General features: G+C 38.7%; 1 protein-coding gene across 2 annotated transcripts in view; it reads left to right on the forward strand.

The window, feature by feature from the left end:
• HMGA2 (high mobility group AT-hook 2) overlaps nt 1–18,560 on the forward strand; it is a 110,267-nt gene that overhangs the window by 19,578 nt on the left and 72,129 nt on the right. The window lies entirely within an intron of this gene.

Raw genomic sequence — 18,560 nt, forward strand, 5'->3', positions numbered from 1 at the left:
CCCCCATAGTCCAATAGCCCTACAGGAAGGTATCACATTTTTTCTCCACAAGAAAAGGACATCTTATAAATGGCACTCAGTCTCTGCATGAGTGAGTTACTCCTGTCAATTAAGAGTTACCATAATAATTAAAGGCAGTAATACTTTTGGCTTTGTTCTGCATTTTGTACAGACCCAAGCAGGCAATGTGGATGCCAAAGGAATGCAGGGTTGATCCTCTTCTGGAAGAGTTTGGGAGAGACTGATACTGTGATAATTAATAGTTGGAGAGTACTTTCAGGTGTTTGAATGAAAGTCATTATATGCTCTAAGTGCAAGTATTGTTATTTCCTCTTTCTTAATCCTGAGTCTAAGCCTCACTTCAAATTACAGTTCAGTGTTACATTTTAGGAATGAGGCTAGATTTTTAACAAGAAAGTGGGCTTCCTCCATTAAATAGCTGCAAAATATCCTCACCAGTAATCGTCTCCTAATTCTGCAGCACACAACACTCACTTAGTGAAGAAAAATTTTTTTTTTTGGTCTCTGCTGTTTTGAATTTCTTTTGTGCTATTATCCATATAAGATGTACATGGATCATAGTTCACAATAGCATTTAAAAGTCCCTAAGTGAGATATTCATCAAGCTGCAAAGGGGAACCAAAATAAAAGTAGAGGGACAAGACCCTGACATTTTAAAACTGTGACTTCACAAGCTTAAATAGTCAGATTGGGATATGCAATTTAATGTTTTAAAGATGCAGTAGTGACACTGCTGCTAGAAGAGGAAGAAATCTTTTCAGGTCCAAGAGAATCCAGATATTTTCAATCTTGGGGGAACCCTGAAATGGGAAGCATGGAGGCCTGGGAAGATGACAGTCTGAATGGAAAAGCCGTATGTTGTGAAGCAGATAATTGTGGAATGGAGGCTGATAGTGCTGCCAACACTGTTGGTTTTGCATTTCTGTGTTACTCTCTGTTCAGAATGGCTCTGGTTGCACAGAAGATGCTAATTAGCCTTGCTGTTTCTGTAGGCTGTCTGTAGGATATGATTTCCTTTGCAATACAGTGAGACAAGGCTGCTTTTGGGTTGTTTTGATGTTGCAGTGATTTCATTTCAGGAAGGAAATCTTGCTTCTGCACATGGGCAGCCACCAGCCACCCTGTGCTGACGGGAGGGGAAGGTAGATTTATCTCTGAAATGCAGGCATCTCTGGGTTTCATCTTTTTTCTTTCTTGGCATAACATTGCTGGGAATCCATTAAACCCAAGCTACAGCCTGTCTTACTAGGGTTGTAGATTCTGTCATCTATTCCCTTCCAGGACAGGCTCCTAGAATATTTTAAAACTCTATGTATTATCTCCAGAGATATTTAGAAGACATATAGATGTGGTCCTTAGGGACATAGTTTAGTGGTGGATTGGATTAATGGATGGACATGATGAATTTAGGAGTCTTTTCCATCCTGAATGTTGAAAACCATCCTTAATTAGTACTCAAGAATTGTGTAGCTGCTTCTCTGCATGGCATTTCAGCTTCAAAAGAAGGGCTGGAGAATACTTCTCATCCAGGAAAACACAGGAGCTTGTGATTGGGACACTTGCATAGGAGGTGTGTGTGGATTTACATCTTCGTCATGTTTGCTAATAGATTGACCCCCTGTGAATAGTCCTGCTCAGAAATGCTGGTGTCCAGGCTGGACCTGAGTGCTGTGAACGGTGCTATGCTCTGTCCTGATAATTCATAGCTCTGAAGCCTCCTCGAAGGATGGAGCTAGATCTTGGATGGCTTTTGGCTGGAACTTGAAATGGAGTGGAGTTTTAGTGGGGAGGTAAGGCTAGCTGCCTTAGATTATCAATTTTGACCATGTTCAGCTAAGTAAACTGAGGGGGCTTGAAGGTCAGTAAGAAAATCCTAGGCAACTGAGGAACTTCCAGAGATAGCAGCAGAGAATAGATGGATCAAACTCCACTCCAGTGAAATCTCCACACACATTAGATGTTATTTGTGTGTTTTATATCATGGATGCTAGAATTTTGCTGGCAACAGCTTGCTGCAATCTGTTTGCATGTGATTTTAATTCCTTCTCTTGACAGTTTAAATTGTATTCCTTGTTATCATTGCAGGTATCATAGAGTTTCAGGGGTTTTTTTGGCAGCTCAGTTACATATCTTTATGAATGCTATTTCCATAGCAGTTTTAGGAGACTAGTAATGAATAATGTATGTCTTTATTCTGCTTTTCCTTTTCACTTCTTTAAAATAAACTCTCTATTTTCAGTTCGTTTTATTCTACTCTGTCAATCCTGACAACTGTTGAATTGTGGAACTACAGGGTCAGACTTTGGTGCTACTTATGATTTAAATAGTTGTACTGATAAATTTTATCTGTGAATACAATAAATTTATTATTAATGTCAGTTAAGTTTTGAGCAGTCACTGCATGAGTAACAGGTGGACTGGACTTGTACAGAAGACTTTTATTTTTGCTTTTTTAATTATAAACAACTTGTATGCCACAAACAGCAATACTTCTTAGAAGGATAACTTCTTCTTTAATCATTTTGAACTATTTGAAAAGTGAAATATGGACAGCTCTGTACTGTAGCCTTCAGCAAATTTTTTAAAGATATATAAAGTTGTGGTTTTGAAAATGCCAGAATTATCTTGCTTTTTCCACATGCGTAACTTTCAGTGAGCTGTGGTAATAGGTAGATACATACTGAGGGTATATTAGTCACTGAAACAAATTCCTTTTAAGGTGAGTCCATGTAAAGTAGTGCCTCCACTGAAGTGAATCCAATAACAAGACTCCAGCTTCTTTGGTTGAAGTCAGGATTTCTCTCTCCAAAGGCTTATGAATGGTGATATATAAATTGGAAATCCTTTCTTAGTTATGCTAACAAAAAAGCACTTATTATGGTTTTGAGTAAGGGAAAGAACTTGCCCTTTTATCTGCAGTATATCTTGAGGGAGAAGGGGTTTGCAGTATTTTTTGTTTAAGCTAGAACAAATCCTTTAGGTAAAGACAATAACCACTGTACAGAGAACAACAAAGAAAAATTATGCTATAGCTGTAGTTCACACATGAGCACAGAAATGTTTCAAAATTATATTCTTAATGTTTTTTTCTCCAAGCAGAAAGGTACTTTATCTCTTTCACTGCTCATTTCAGGAAGCAAGTCTCAGAACCTTTGCAGGCAAACCAGATACAACTGCTTTCCAAGAAAGAGGTTGTTAATTCCATTGTGAGAAATCACAAAAAACGCTATTTACAGGAGAAGTTAAAGTCATAATGATCTTTTTGCATAATTATGAGTCACTGTGGTTTTCTTTGCATGGTTAAAATTTCGAATAATAATTAAGTAATGTCCCAGAGCAAGTTTTGTGCATTGCAAAGCAAAAGACCTTTCTTCACATCCCTGAAGCCATTATCTTGAATGTATAATAAATGAGAAGCAGAACTGTAGTGATTTATTTGGCTTTCTCATTTTTTTAATGTGTTAGTTTCCAATAAAGCTTCTAGAGACCTTAAAACAAAAAAAAAAAAACAAAAACAAACAAAAAAAAGAGGAGGAATTCTGTCCTTTTTGCATACTTCTGTGAGCATTCCAGACACTTTGCACAAGTATAGAAGCATGGGTGAACATAGCAGTATCCATTCTGTGTTCATCTTCTCTGGCCAACATTTGAATCCATAGCTTGCCTGCTCTCCTTATTCAGGGCTACATAAATATCATGGCTAGAAACTTTGAAAACATTCTCATTTTCAGTAATTCAAACATGATCAGGCTGTTGAAAATTTGAAAATGGCATTTATTTAATTTAAAAAAATGTGTAACACCTTATTTAGAAGGCATCTAACAAAATAAAAGTCTAAGCCAGGACTAACTATGAGAGTATGAGAAGTATGAGAAATAGCAGGTAACCTTTGGGAAAATCAAACAGTAAAGCGTAGAAGACAGGCAAAAAGAAGGAACAACGAACCCAAGTCTCTGTAAGAACTAGAGTAGTGGGGAATTGTCACTTTTGGGTTCTTAGATTGAATTTGATCTCACCAGCTGTCAGCTCAGTTGCGTCCCATGTGTTGGTATCAGAGTTTTCAGTGTAGGGTGAGCAAGTGTCTAAGTTTTCCATTTCTTGTTTTGCATGCCTATCATAGCCCCTCCTCCTCTTGCAGTCTAGGAAATGGAAAGGAAAAATAATTTTTCTTTTTTCAGAAACAAAGGTGATGTGTAAAGCTCTTTTGTTTATGGCAGCTACACTCTGTATATGAAGGCTCAGGGTAACTCTCTTTGTACCTGGGTTAGATACAGTTTACACGGTTTCATTATTCTGTTTGGATTCTGTTGCTGAGCCAGGTACCTGGGGGGCTCCTAGTAACTAGTTCACTATGGTTATCTTGCTTTATTGGAGACAGGATAGCCAGACTCCAGAGACAAAAGCCATGTCAGCTTGAGGAGGAGGGCAGAATCATGGGAAGTTTGAAGGCAGTTCAAAATCACCTCATTCCCCTCATATCCCCTCTTAAGCTGTATGTCTGATTTTGCGTTTCCAGAAAATGCAAATAGTTGGACCCACAGCTTGTGATTTAAGCTGCTGCTGACTTCAAGATTGAATTTGGGTGGCAACACATCAGCACCATGAATGACTTATAAAAAAACCAGAAATTTGAAGGGACATTTTCATACTTGGCTCAAGTGAAAATTAGAGAATATTATTTGTGCAGATGGAAATGTCCATGCCCACTGAGGTGCAGTGTTGTCTTTGCTAATCTCAGATATATTTGGTTTTGAGTGTGGATTTTCTCCTTTGCACAGTGGTTCTCCTTCTAGCCAGTCTGTCAGTGAAGTCATAACCCCACAGCTGACATCATAGTCTGTAATCATGGAAAGTATTGCAATCTCACAAATACAGTCTCTGAACAGTGGGAAAATGAGCTGTAAGACAGGAAGTTGCTGTTTAAACTCAAACCAATGGCAATTATCAGAAACAGAGAAAGTAATAAGACAGTTCTGTAGGGCCAAACTGATTTTTGGTGCAGCAGTGCTGAAGGCACTTGAGTTACCCCAGGGAGGAGCTTACCCCCTGTGTCTGGAATGACTTGATGGCAAGCACAGAGAGGAAGCGAATTTGTGCTCCAGTTTAATACATTGGAAAGTTTTCCCTTGTCTGAAAGTCTTTCTTTATCTCTGAATTTCCTGGCTTTTGTGGATTTATATTAGATCTCTAATGTTATTTCAATGTGCTTTTTCTGGTGTTTGATGTCTTTTGAGTTGTTTTTACAGATATGTGTTTAATGAAAGAAAAAGCTGTCTTCCATTAAGGAGGTTGCAAAGCTTTCATGAGCACTGAATAGCTACCAAATGCAAGGTGTCTCCTTATTTCAGTTGGTGGTTGTTACTTGTGCAGCTGAAACATTCATTTCAATAAGAAGATGCAAGTATCTCTTAAAGAACATTTTAGAACCTGTTTTCCAAGGCTAAATATTTCTGCAATTTTCACTTTTTCACCAAAGGATTGCCTTACCAGTTCTATCTGCAGAGTGTTTGTAACCTCTTAAAATTAGTGATCTGCAGTATAAATAGAACATCAATACATTGTGCTTGTAAAACCTTGACAAACAATTATTTGTAAGACATGTGGAAAATGGAATAAGTTATGTGTTGTACCTATATGCAGGTTCCTCACCCTTATTCAGAAGATAGCATTCCTTGTTCTAAGCCTGGTAGGAGGCAGAGATGATGTCAGGCCATGGGGAGTGGAGGCTTTTGAGGATGCAAGTGAATGAAGGGTGTTATTTGTGCACAAGCCAAATTCCCAGCAGAAACAGAACTTGGTTCTCCCTTGCTTGCATGGTCTCCTGAGTCCATGGCATTTCCCCTATAGAATCATGGTATAAGAGAACAAGGGGCAAGGGCCACAACTTTTAGCAAGGGGAATTCCCATGTAGTGAGGAAAAGAAATCCACCATAGAAGAGGTAAGCAGGGGACATGCTCTGTAGAGAAGCTGAGCAATCTCCCTCCTTGAAGAAAGCTCAGGCCAACCTGATCCGACTTCTGATTTAGAAGTCAGCCTAGTTTTGACTAGAAGGTTGGATGATGTAACCACCAGGCACCTTTCAAAACAAAATTTAGATGCTTTTATGCTATACCTGTCAACATATTTGAGCCTGCTGTATCTCAGATATTTCAATGGCTGAAAATGCCACAAAAGTGTACTTCCTTCTTCAACAGTGGTGAAAGGGCAGGTATTTGAGCTTTGACTACTTACAGGTTTTCTTTTGTGGTAGATCAGACCTGGAAAGGAATAGTAGAGTTGCTCCAGCTTTGTTTTAACTGCCCATCTCACTCAGTGCTAAGTCAAGGCAGGAGGACTAAGAACCTTGATTCTAAAAAGTCTTAGTGAGAGCCAGATGTCATCCCAGCACTGTGTGTGCTCTTTGCTTCTGAGAGAAAGAGATTTCTCCCCATTATTAAGTGGATTTTTACCCCTTGTGCTGAGAATCTGCTGCTCTTTGTCTTAAACAAAAGTGAAAGGCAATTTCATCTGTGTTTCTGCTGTGTTACACAGAAGAGCAGAATCAGGGGACAAAAGTCTATCCAAACACTCTGTGCTTGTTTTGCTCCTGGCAGTCCTACTGGATGCCTGTGAGGGGAAGAACCTGGGGGTAGCACATGGATGGACTGTGAAAATGGGAAAACACCATTGATCTCTGCCTGTAGCAGGATCAACTATAAAGGTAGTAGACAACTTCTACTATTCTTTTTCTCTACTGCACTTGTTGAGGTATCCCATGTATGTGCAATGACAGGCTACACTTCTGTGTTGTGCAAGAGAGGGGCAGCTTGTCATTGCATCAGGGGAGTGCGAGCTGGCATGGCTACGCACCAAACTGCCGTGATCCAGGAGCTCTGGGTGGCAATCAAAGCACACTTAGCTCTGGGATCTCTGCTGCCCACAGCACTTTAGGCCTGCAGAGGGGAAGTGCTCCCCTGTGCATGGGCTGCACACCCCACACTGATCATGCATACAGCCGCAACCTCTCTCCTCTGCTCTGAGCTCACCTGCTGCAGCTGACTGATGGATCTGCCACTCCACTGCTGCAAATGGCTGCTGCCAGACTGGGACAGGGAGGTCACAGTGGTCGGTGATCTGATGGGAAAGGTCCTTGCTCAGGCCCTATCAGACAAAAGTTTCAGCTGAAAGCTTATGCCTGTGCTGCCATGTTGACCCTCCAGCTGGCCAACTTGGCTGTATCCTGTGGCTTACTGCACCCATGTGACTTGCCTAAGAGAGAGAGTTCACTCTGAGCTTTAGGCTGTTTCATGGCAAAGATGTGTGGGTACCAGTTGCTCTGATGGATGTTGCAGCAGGTAGACATCGTGAGGAGTCAGTTCTAATTTAGTCTGAAGTCCATCAAAGAGCTTATTTTTACCACTTGGCTAAATGCATTGTTTTCCAGAGGAAAACATTATCCATCCATAGATTAGCCACAGAATAGTTGTTTTGTTCTGTTTTTAGAAAGAGAGAAGCATAAGGTTTACAGTAGTTTGAAAGTAAGGTCCTGGGTTCTGTACCTTATCAAAACACAGCAAATATATTCCTAGCCAGTAGATCTTCTGAATGTTGCCCCTGGACCAAAAGACATGAAGAAAAATTTTTCTCTCCCTGGTCTGTGTCAGCACTGTGTGAACATATGTCATAGATCAGGTCTGGAGGAAAGTTTTTGTTTTCCTTTTTTTTTTATTTCTGTGAATACTTGCAGTAAAACTTTTTTAACAGTTCATCTGTTCAACTTGTTTATTCCCTACTTGCAGTTTTACTAATCCTTATTTTTTGTGACATCATAATGATTTCCACAGCAACCAGTTGTAAGATTGCAAACAAAGGATTATGACTTCAGGTGCAGAGTGAATGGACAAACTCTTAAGAAACAGGTTTTCAGACAAATGATCCTATTAATAAAGAACAAGGGGTTTGGATAAAAACCCCCAAACAGATGATGTGCAGTACTGACAGAGGTGATTCAAGCTGAAGTGTTGTTAGGATTTCCTGTGAGACTATAGTATTGTTTGAAAACCATAAAAATACATGAATCTGCAAGAAATTATTTTTTCATCTCTTTAGAAATAGTCAAGTTCCTATTTAAAGCTGCTGTGTTTGTCAGAACAAAGTTACCTCTTGACTTGTTTCAAAAACACCCAAGCCCCCAAGGTGTAACTATTATTGAAAAAGACACTATTGCTTCCTCAATGACTTTGTTTGAGTGTCATCCATGTGTAGGTGAGATCCATAATGAGCTTCATACAAAAGCTTCCTCAGATTATCAGCAGCAAACATTTTTGATGAACTTCATTGCATTCACAGTTGGAATGAAGGGACATGGTGAAGGAACTCTACTGCCAGTAATTTTATGCTTGATGATGTTTCCTACATCTAACTTCACTTTTGGACTTGCAGCTCTTCTTCCTCTTCTGCTGCTTAGTAGGACTCATAAACCCTACGTGAAAGAGCAATGAGTCCTTCACAGTGTTGAGGACTGTCCCCCATTATGTTCCCTCCAAGCAGACAGATTATTAATTCCTCCTTGACAGACTAGAGCTGTTAGTTTAAACAAGACAGGAGATGCAGGAGTGGATCCATAAGAACCAAGTAGTTTCTGGGGCTATGCTTTTATATCTGTTAAAGTACAAGTCCTTATACTTCTTCCTTGGGCAGTGTGTATGGAAAGCTTACAAATCACAGCAGTTTTGTGAGCTTGTTGTTTATGCTTCTTCCTGGCTTCTGACAGAGATGGAAACCTGTCTGTATTCATGCTTTGGCCTTGATTCAAGACTCTCTACAGAGTTCATGGCCTCAGCTCACTTCAGATGGGTACCTGTCACCCTTTAACCACTTCATCTCCTTGTGGTAGCCATCTTCTCCCCCAACCCTGTCTCTGGGCATTTTTTATCAAAAAGCACTTGAAAAGGAATAGGAAGTTTGTGAAGATTGCATTAAATGGGCAGCATATCCCGTGTGGAGCTTTCCTCTCTCCATGCTTGTTCTTCAGCTTCTTCACGTATCAGACCTCAAGACAGGTTTCGTATTTATTTGCCATGTCAATTAATAAAGTTACAGCAGGTCTTGCTTTATTTAATTGTGATTGTTTTCTTCAGGCATCTTTGTCTTACCCCTGTTTCCTTCTTCTGACAACAACAGGAGGGATTTCTGTGTGGGCCACTTGTTCTAACTCCAAATAATTTCCAAATTTCCTTTCCCTTATAGTTTCCCACAGGCAGTCTTTCTTAGTTTCTCTGAAATACTTCCCCTAGGATTTGTCTCTTTTTTCCCCCCTAGCATTTCAAAGTTTGGACAGGGATTCTCCACTTCCTGGAGTTTTAATAATTACATCCTCTGTGCCCAGCCACGGCCTGTTAATGGAGTCATGCGCACTGGGTTTCTTACAGGAATTTTCTCTTTGCTTCTCCCAAGAGAGCAGAAAGTGTTCTCACAACTGGTATTGCAATAAGAACAACAAATGCATTGGGCTTTTCCTGGGCAGTAGGAGTACCTGGGAGGGGCTGCTAAATCTTGATTGCTCCATCCTGAGGAAACAACCAGTGTAGGTTTGCTCTTCATTTTGATGAGATGAGATGAGAACAGTCATTCTGGGGAGTGGGGTGTATTGTGCAAAACATTTCAATCATATTTCTTGTATAAACCTTACATTTTGTTGTCAAGATGATACCTTTTTGCTTTTGAACAGTAAGGCATTTTTGGTAGCTTTGTTCCCAGTACAGTTTCTTCAGGTGCTTGAAAATTAAGTTTGTATAAAGGTGAAAGTACTAGATTGTTGCATAGATACTGACAGCTCTTCAGGGACATGGAGTATTTTCAGTTTGTGTGGGTGATATTCAGCTAACTAGGGTAGATTTGAGGTGATTGATTTCTTTTCCTCAATGAGTAATGAGTGAAGATGAGAGGTGATCAGTCATCCCTTGAGCTGTCTCTGTGGTCTGAATATAAAGCCATATATAATATAATATCATGAAAAAATGATATTAGTTGTGAGGGTCTTGTTTTATTCTTCTTCCCCCCGTAGCCTATCATGCTTTCCCTTTTGTCCTGTGGGCCAGGTTTTCCAGCTTGCTGCAGGTTGCTGTAGGCTTCTCTTTGCAGTTCTCTTTCAGTTAAGTAAATCAGGGAAATGATGCTCCTAGAAATATTTACCCTATTAAATACCCTGCTTTCCCTTGTAGACAAAAGAGCAAATCCTTCAGCTTTGGGAGGAAATGTACAGACATCAACAGTTGGTGTCTGCTGAGGTTTTTGCGTGCCAGAAAGAACAAAACAGATTAAAGAAATACCTGTGAAAATACCTGGAAGACCTATGGTTGTCGGAGGATAAATGCAAGCGCACACACTTCGCATTTCCTGCGCTGCTCCGGAAGCGCTCTGCAATCCTACTGCAATTCTTGTGAAGTCGCTCACCTTTATTTGCGCTGAGCCACATTTCAGTCATGCCCAGGGTGGTTATTTTAGTCTCAGTTTCACAGTAACTGTACCTGGAATGATTACACCAGCAACAACGTGAAACATCTCAATGGGAATGGCAGCAGTGGGGGGCAGTAGGCTGGAATCTTCCATGCCCCCAGCTCTGCTGCAGCCGTGCTGCACACTGGGGCTTCCCACAGCTGGGAGTACTTAACTCACAGCCACCAAGTAAGTAGCTTCTATTTAAGTTTGAGCACCAGAATAACTCTGCTAAAATAGAAACTGAATTTCCTGAAGCTTGTGGAGTTAGGGTTAGAGACAAACACATTCGCTAGGAGGTCTAAGCGTTAAAAAATTGAGATGAGTCTCATGTTCTGGGTTTGACTTTTTTTTTTAGTCTCTCCTTATCTGATTTTCTTCAATGAGTATTTTATTCCATTAGCCTTGGGGAGGAAGACTTCCAGGGACTGATGGGAATGTGTTTTAGTTTTCATTCAGTTAAATATTCTTCAAATGTTACATATGTAAAACAGCCGTGGCTGAGATTTCGCTATAATATATTTATGTAACTTGCAGAAATACTTAAGGGCCCTCAGTCTTTTTGTAACACCTGAATAATGCCTTTGTTTAAAGAAGTCAGGAGGTTATGAGTGGCTGTGATGAGGAGTTGTGTGAGGATTGGTCAGATCTGATTTGGTCAGAATGAAATGGTGAATGAGAAGTCAGAAAGAGATACCCTTTGTGTGAACTGGATGCCATCTCAGAAAGAACAGACTGACCAGTATGTAGCTTGTGAGGTTCTTTGAAGTGCCTGGTTTTGAGCAACTTTTCTACATACAGACACACTCAGACATTCAAACCAAAGAAGTTCCAAAGGCAAACACCTTTTGATATTGACAATAGAAAATACTAATATAACAGAAATAGAAAATATTGTACATAAAATTAATTTTTATTTAATTGTATACAAATAGAAAATAATAAATAATAGAGAAAATACTATTGCATTTAAATCTTTCCAATCTAATGTTTTGAAGACCCAAAAACCCGAAAATTCAGGTTATATTTGGAAAAATGTCCCCAGTAAAAAACTCAAAATGCAATCATATACTGTTTGCCAGAATTGGAAAAATATGTGAACATTTACAACAGTTAAGGTCGGTTGGCTTTGTCTCCTCCTGATGTCCCTTTCCTCACAACCAGAACCTTTGTGACCTTTCTTGTAGAGAGTCTGGAGTAGTGACCCCTAATACTAAAGCCGTTTTCTTCAATAAGTTACTTTTCGTTACAGTTCTGACAGACATCAGTAGGGACAAAATTGTCAACCTCCCCAATGAAATCACTTGGTTCTTTTTCTCTTTTTAATGGTGATATTTTTCTTTCTCTCTTTTTAACTGTGATTTTTACTTTATCTTCAAATAGCTTATGTTTGAAGCTGCAATGCATACAGGGATGTAATTTAAAGAGAGCTGGCCTACCTTCTGACTCCATTTCATCTGATGGATCTGTTTTGTCTGTTGATGCCCAGCTGGTGGGGAGTGTGCTCAGGTCTGGAGATTGAGTTTTCTGTGGGTTAAGTTCAACCTGCAGGTTGTGAGAAAGACATCATTGTTTTGTACCTAGTGATAGCAAAGATACTTAATTTCATATTTCTTAACAAAAAAAGGAGTCCATCTTGCTCCTGAAGTCCTACACAACCAAAAAGCTTTGATCAATGATTACTTCTGGGTCTGTAGTCACCAAAATAATTGTTTTTCTGAAAAATGATGTGATACAAATCCTTAAATTATGAAATAAATGAAACAGAATGTTATGTACAAAGTACATTAAATGTATTGAATGCACTGAGAGCAATGTTTTAAGATTTTGGAGACAATCTCACTCTCCCTGCATGCAGCTTGGGCTGCATTTAATGTGGCATGTCCTACATGTGGCACTCTGCTCCCAGTGACTTTTCCATTTAGTCCACTGACATATGCACTGGTTTTCTTGAAGTGCTTAGGAAAAGGAAATTTTGCAGCAACTAATCTCTTTCAGGAGAATAATGATAGTGTAGCACTTTACAAAACAAATATGAAAAGTAAATGTTTGGCAGGGTTACTGAGAAGAGTTAAGGTTAGGTAGATAATGAAAATTGAACAATCCTGTCTTTCACTTGTTTGCATACTTATAGTACTAATTGCTGCCTCAGTTTTATTTTAAAAGTTGCAAGTTGATATGCTGCTTTAAAAGGCACGAACTTATCTTACTGAGTGAATGAGCAATGATACACTTTCAAGAATACTTGTTAAAGAGTCATTTCCTAGTACCACGAACTGAGGAAGTAATTTGAAATGAGTAACTAGTTGATTTAATAAGTCAGCTAATGTACTCTTGAAAGGAATGGAAATAATTTAATATCAGACTAAAATATTTGATAAAGAACCTATTGTACCTTCATCTCTCAGGCTTGAATCAAGTATTTTAAATCTGTGGAAGCGTTTTCTGTGACTTTGGTGTAGTTAATATGATTTTTGCAAATACATTTGACAATTTGATTGGTTGATCCTTTACAGCATGGTTCTTAGAGGAGATTATGTAGATAGATGGTAATTTTGACCTTTATTAACATTGACGTCTGTGGTGATTTGTGAATAGTCGAGAGGGGTTGATGCAAAATTGTCAGTTTGCTATTAGTACCGAATGTCTCCTTAGTACCAGAATGCAGTTAGCAGACCTAAGCAATAAAAGCTGTTTATTCAGCTAAAGTCCCAAACTTTGATTTTAATATGTTTGACAAGGTCTTTCACAAGAAAACCATTTCCCTTCAGGCAGACTTCCAAGTGGGTTTTTTTGTCTGTTTTAAAGTGGCATTTGTAGGTCAGTCAGAAGTATTGCTAAGCTATCTTAGCCTGTTGCAATTAAAATCACCTCCTTCACACAGTAGTAACAGAATTTTATGTCTTGACAATATTTTCTAGGTATTAAAAATGAGTACAACAGGAATAGGTGCACTAGTAGAAATTCATCATAAAATTAATGCAGAAACCCCCCAATGGATATGTAGTTGCTTTTCAGTACTTCTTTTTCAATGATTTTTGTGATTTTCTTTCCCAGGGAGGACTTTTGCACATGCTATATAAGCAGGCCTGAAAATTCACATTCATTAGAAAGTTATTAATGATGGATTAGAGTAAAAATTGATGCAATTATAAGTTAAATTTGTTTCTTTAGTTTTTTTTTCTTAAAGGACAACAAAAACTAAAAAAATACATTTTTTAAAGAAAAATGCATAATACGGTAGCAAAGACTCAATGATTTATTCAGTTCAATACCCTTGCAGGGTTGTTTCCTTTTGCTGACATTGGTGGTTTTTTTAACAGTAATGGCATTCGTGGTGCAAAGATTTTTTTAATTAAATTGTTGGGTTTTTTTCATCAAGGGCTTGAGAGTCAATATGCAGAATGGTATCTGCAAAAAGCAAAAATGCTTTTTTGCCTTTGGCTGCCCATCAGTTGCTCCCCTAGAAGCATGCCAGGTTGTTGTGCAGTCCCACATGTTCTCAGTCAGGAAGGAATCTACAGCACTGTCTCAGGGTCTGCCTGAGTCTCTCCTGGTGTTACAGCTGTGGATTTTCACAGATGTGGAGCCAGACAGCTCCTGCAACCACTGCTCCCCCTTATTCTTTCTCAGGTTCGTGATATCCCAGAGGGTCAGTCCTGCTGGCAGTGTGACATTCTCATCACATGCCTTATGAAAGAACATATAAGAGTTTGTCATAACTCTTATATGTGTCATAAGATAGCCTAGCTTATAGAGGCCTAAGCAAAATATAGAATAATCTACCATATTTCCCTGCTTCAGTTTCTTACATTTATGGGGAAACACAATGTGAGAAGTCTGTGATGCCCTTTCTGGTGCTTCTGTTCTCTTTGGATCATAGAGTCACTTTCTTTTTGATAGAGAATTTCTGTCTGCCTCAGCTAGTTCAGCAGTGAGACATTTTCCCCCCTAGGAAAGCATCTTCTTCTTTCCTGTTAAAGTCTCCTGTTTGCGTGAGACCTCTCCCTGTCTCCCTTACCTTCTTATTTTTAAGAGTTTTTCCCAACACTTCATTTCTTTGTTGTGTTTCGTCTTCAGACCTGTGTTTCTCCTCAGAAATTGGGAAAAAATCTGACTGAGAAGAAGTAGAGTAAGAAAGAGCATCTGACAGTGATTATGGACTGGCCTGAAACGTTCATGGACAATGGGACTAAGCTTGCACAAAAAGAAAAAAAGAGGTGAACAGGAGGGTGCTTCCAGAGAAAGAGAGGCTGAAAGGATAGACAAAGAAAGAGTTGTACTCTTTAGGCAGTTAAAAACCTGAGGAAAGTTTGTAGAAGTAATCAGTGTAATACTTGGGGTTCCAGACGTTCTTTCCTCAGTGTCTTTGATTAGGAGACTGAGCCCTCAGGTATGAAAATGGAATGATAAAATAGGATTGAGTGGGAAAGATGTAGTGTCAGAAGGAGGAGAAGAGAAAATGCAGAGGTAGCATAGAAAAGGCATCAGAGAAAGAAAAAGAGGAAAAAACAGGTGGATGAAAAAGAAAGAGGAAACAGACACTAAGGACAAATGGAAAGAAAGATAGACTGTAATCTGCTGTAGAACATAAAAGAAAGAAAAAGTGGAGCAAAGCCAGAGGAGATAAGAAAAGCAAGAGATTACACTGCATTATATGAAAATGTGCTAGAAAGTCACAGGGCTTTCCTGTAATCAGGGGAGTAGATGAGGTGAGGAGTTTTCCACAGTGCAAACTCTTGTTTTGTGACACTAAAGAAGCAGAATGAGGAAGGGAAGCTCAGAGGAGAGATGGATTAAATTACAATTTGAGAGGCATAAAAAAGACAAAATTCTAGAGGAAGCCTTGTTGTTTATGAGTAAAACTCACTCAATTCTTGTGTTTATACTTTTGAATGGAGATCCAGTGAAGTTATCCACTGTTTACGATTCTTTGTATGGGGAGCTGTACTGTTTTGTATAGCTGTATTGTGTGGGAGCAATCCTGAGGATAATGCTCACAGCCTGATCAGGAGCTCAGTGTGGTCAGCAGAACTGTCCCACTGTACATTGGCTTGTTTCAGGAGTCTCTGAGCACTCAGCCCAGAAGGCAGATACAGAACTTTTGCCATTACAATTTGGCAAGTGTTTCTGAAGCAAAGGAAGTAGTCATGAGCATATTTTGCCCAATGATCTGCCCTCTGACTAAACTGTTGGTGTAGGAGGAGAACTCTATATAAGAGCAATGAGACAGAATATTTTTGCTATTACTGTCCCTGGTTAAGGGGGAAAGGAAATAACTCAGAACTTGGTCAAGCATCATCACCCGGCAAACAACACATGAGTATCACTCAGGGAGTGTTTAGATGGCATTCCTATCTTAGGTACTCAACAGTGCAACATACTTCTGTCCCTTAATAATATCAGCTAGAAAGGATGACTAAGAGTCTAGATACTATTTTCCAGTTCTGATTTGTTTTCTTCCCTTTCAATAGAGATGGGTTGATTCTTTATACTATGTATAACCCTAATGGATACCAGATAAGCAACAATTGTAAGCAAATATAGATCTCTGTAACTAATCAACAGTTGCTAAAACGCTGACATTCCTTGACCATATCTGGTATGCTATGAGTTTCTACCATCATTTGATCAGTAAGTTACTCTTCATGGTCTTTTCTGAAAGAAAACTGTATCTGTGTTTTCCCATACAAGCTCTCCACCCACTTGTGCCATATGTTCCATTTAAAGTTCCAGGACAGGAAGTATAGTGCAGATACCCCTCACTTTCACATCTAATTACAATTAAGTGCTTTACATTGAGTCAGACTTTCACTTTTCCAGTTCCAGCATTCCACAGATGAGACTTTGTGTGAAAGAAATGACAGTAAAAGAAAGCTTTGCCTCTGTGTTCAAGTGTTGATTCTGTAATTTCCTTTCATTACTGTCCAAGGCAAAACCAGGCAAAATGCCTTTTGTCTTTTGTGGATTTTTATTCCCATGGAAGACTTGTAGACACAGTTCCATATTTTAAAATAATCTAGAGGTCTATGTTACTATGTCCTTCTTTTGGCAAAGGTGCTAAGTTCTATGAGCAGAAGCCAGCTTGTAAGTGAGTGGAAGTAGAGAAGAATTTACATAAGATTTCTTAGCTGCAACAAGCTTCAATAAACTTAATACCTGATAAGGTATTAAGTTTTATACTAATTGGTGATTCCAGCATGGTGCACTCATTATTTAAAAGCAGTGTTGGTTTTCATGTTTTGGGATTTTTTTTACAAGTTGGAATATCATCAGAAAAACTGAAGAGCAGCAATGCTGAGGTCTACCAGAATTGTAGTAGGTGCTTCTGGCAGGGTCATTAGTCAGTTCCCATAACCAAACCTCATATTTTTAGGGGTCTTGATGTCAGTGCAAGGCATTATGTCATGTGCAGCCCAAATATCCTGTAGAAGGAAGACTAACAGAGTATTTATATATCTGACATATGTGACTACATTTGTCTATCTTGCATTCTCTTTTATTCTTTTAATCTACAGAATATAAAGACCTGAGGTGATGGGCCAGAGCTTCTGAAATTGCCAGGAGTTGAAAAGGAGTAACTGAGAGTAGCTTTTGTCCCAGACTCTTTGTCTTTAAACCTTCTGTACTTAGAAGTGGAGGCTACACTTTTATTCAGGTTTACATGCAAGAGACACCGTGCAGTGAAGGAGAACAGGCAAACAGATACTAGGTGCATTTGCAGTTTTGGTTTTTTTTCAGTCCACACTAATTTAGTTTTGAAAAGGCCAAGCCTAAAGTAGTATTTGTCATCACATAACATTTATAGTTTCATTAAACTTAGCCAGTATCCAACAATTATGAACCTATCCTTTGTCACTTTGGATACAATACCTTGAGTTTTATTTTAGTACTGCTGAGGATGCTTTTATCTACAATTAAAAACATGTTTCTAGTATGATTTTTTTTAATGGCCTTCCTTTTTCCTTGCCTGCAAATTCACTTCAGGAAATAATTGTGTTTGCCATTTATGGTACTTAGAACTACCTGATCACATCTACAAATTAGAGAATTAAACATATAAGAACTAGAAAATGAACCCCTGAAATAACCCTCACAGTTATTTCTGGAAGCAGAATTCCAACCAGAGAGTTAATTAGGTAATAATCCTTCAGTAAAATCCCAAAGAGACTAAATTAATTTTATTGCAAAACAGTTATTGCCAAAGTTTTTGTTAGGTGAATGATGATACAAATATTTGGCTAATATAGAAAAGCAATGACCTAAAATGGTGATTAACAGTATTGACAAAAACTTGTTTAGAATATAGATACATTAATTAAACTAATGGTATTAATTAAAGGTGATGGATAAATGGCCTCTGAAAGAGTATTCTGCAGGGAAATAAAAATTTGATCATGGCTGGAAGAATTGCAGGTTGTCCCACACTGTTCCACTTTTTGAAGGGTAGATTTAAATACATGCTCTGGAGACTTTTCTCTGAAATCCTCAAAGATGTAAGAAATAGTATCCATGAGGAGCTGAATTTGATGCCACAGACTCATTTAATGGAATGGAATTAAACCAATGTTTAAAGCCCAGCAATACTCAGTCACTCGTCATTGGGTCTGTATGTGAATGCACGATTCCAGAGGAAAGGACATTTTATTTGTCCTTTGGAAAAGGAACTTCAAATTCCCTTATGTAAAAAGGCCATATATAAAATTCATACAGTTATAGTCATGCTGGGCAAAGATGTGCTACCAAATCATCCTTGTTCTTCTACTTTACTGTAATTTCTCCATTGTCATGTCTGAGTTCTTAAGTAGGTACAACATGACACTGAGGTTAAAAGGAAGGGTCAATAGGGTTAAGTGACTTTCTCTCAGCAAGAAGACTGCTTACAGACATCTTAAGTGTTCCAAGTACATATATACCAACTATCAAAATTACTTTAGAAGGATTAGGAAGAAATTGCCATTTTTAAGGAGATGAGTGGACAGGAAAATGTTGAGTAAATAGTTCTCAGAAAGTAGAAGTTGTGTCTAAGTGAAGGAGAAAAAAATTACCTTAAACATGTGTG

This window comes from Parus major, chromosome 1A (assembly GCF_001522545.3).
Source record: "Parus major isolate Abel chromosome 1A, Parus_major1.1, whole genome shotgun sequence".
Taxonomy (NCBI): Eukaryota; Metazoa; Chordata; class Aves; order Passeriformes; family Paridae; genus Parus; species Parus major.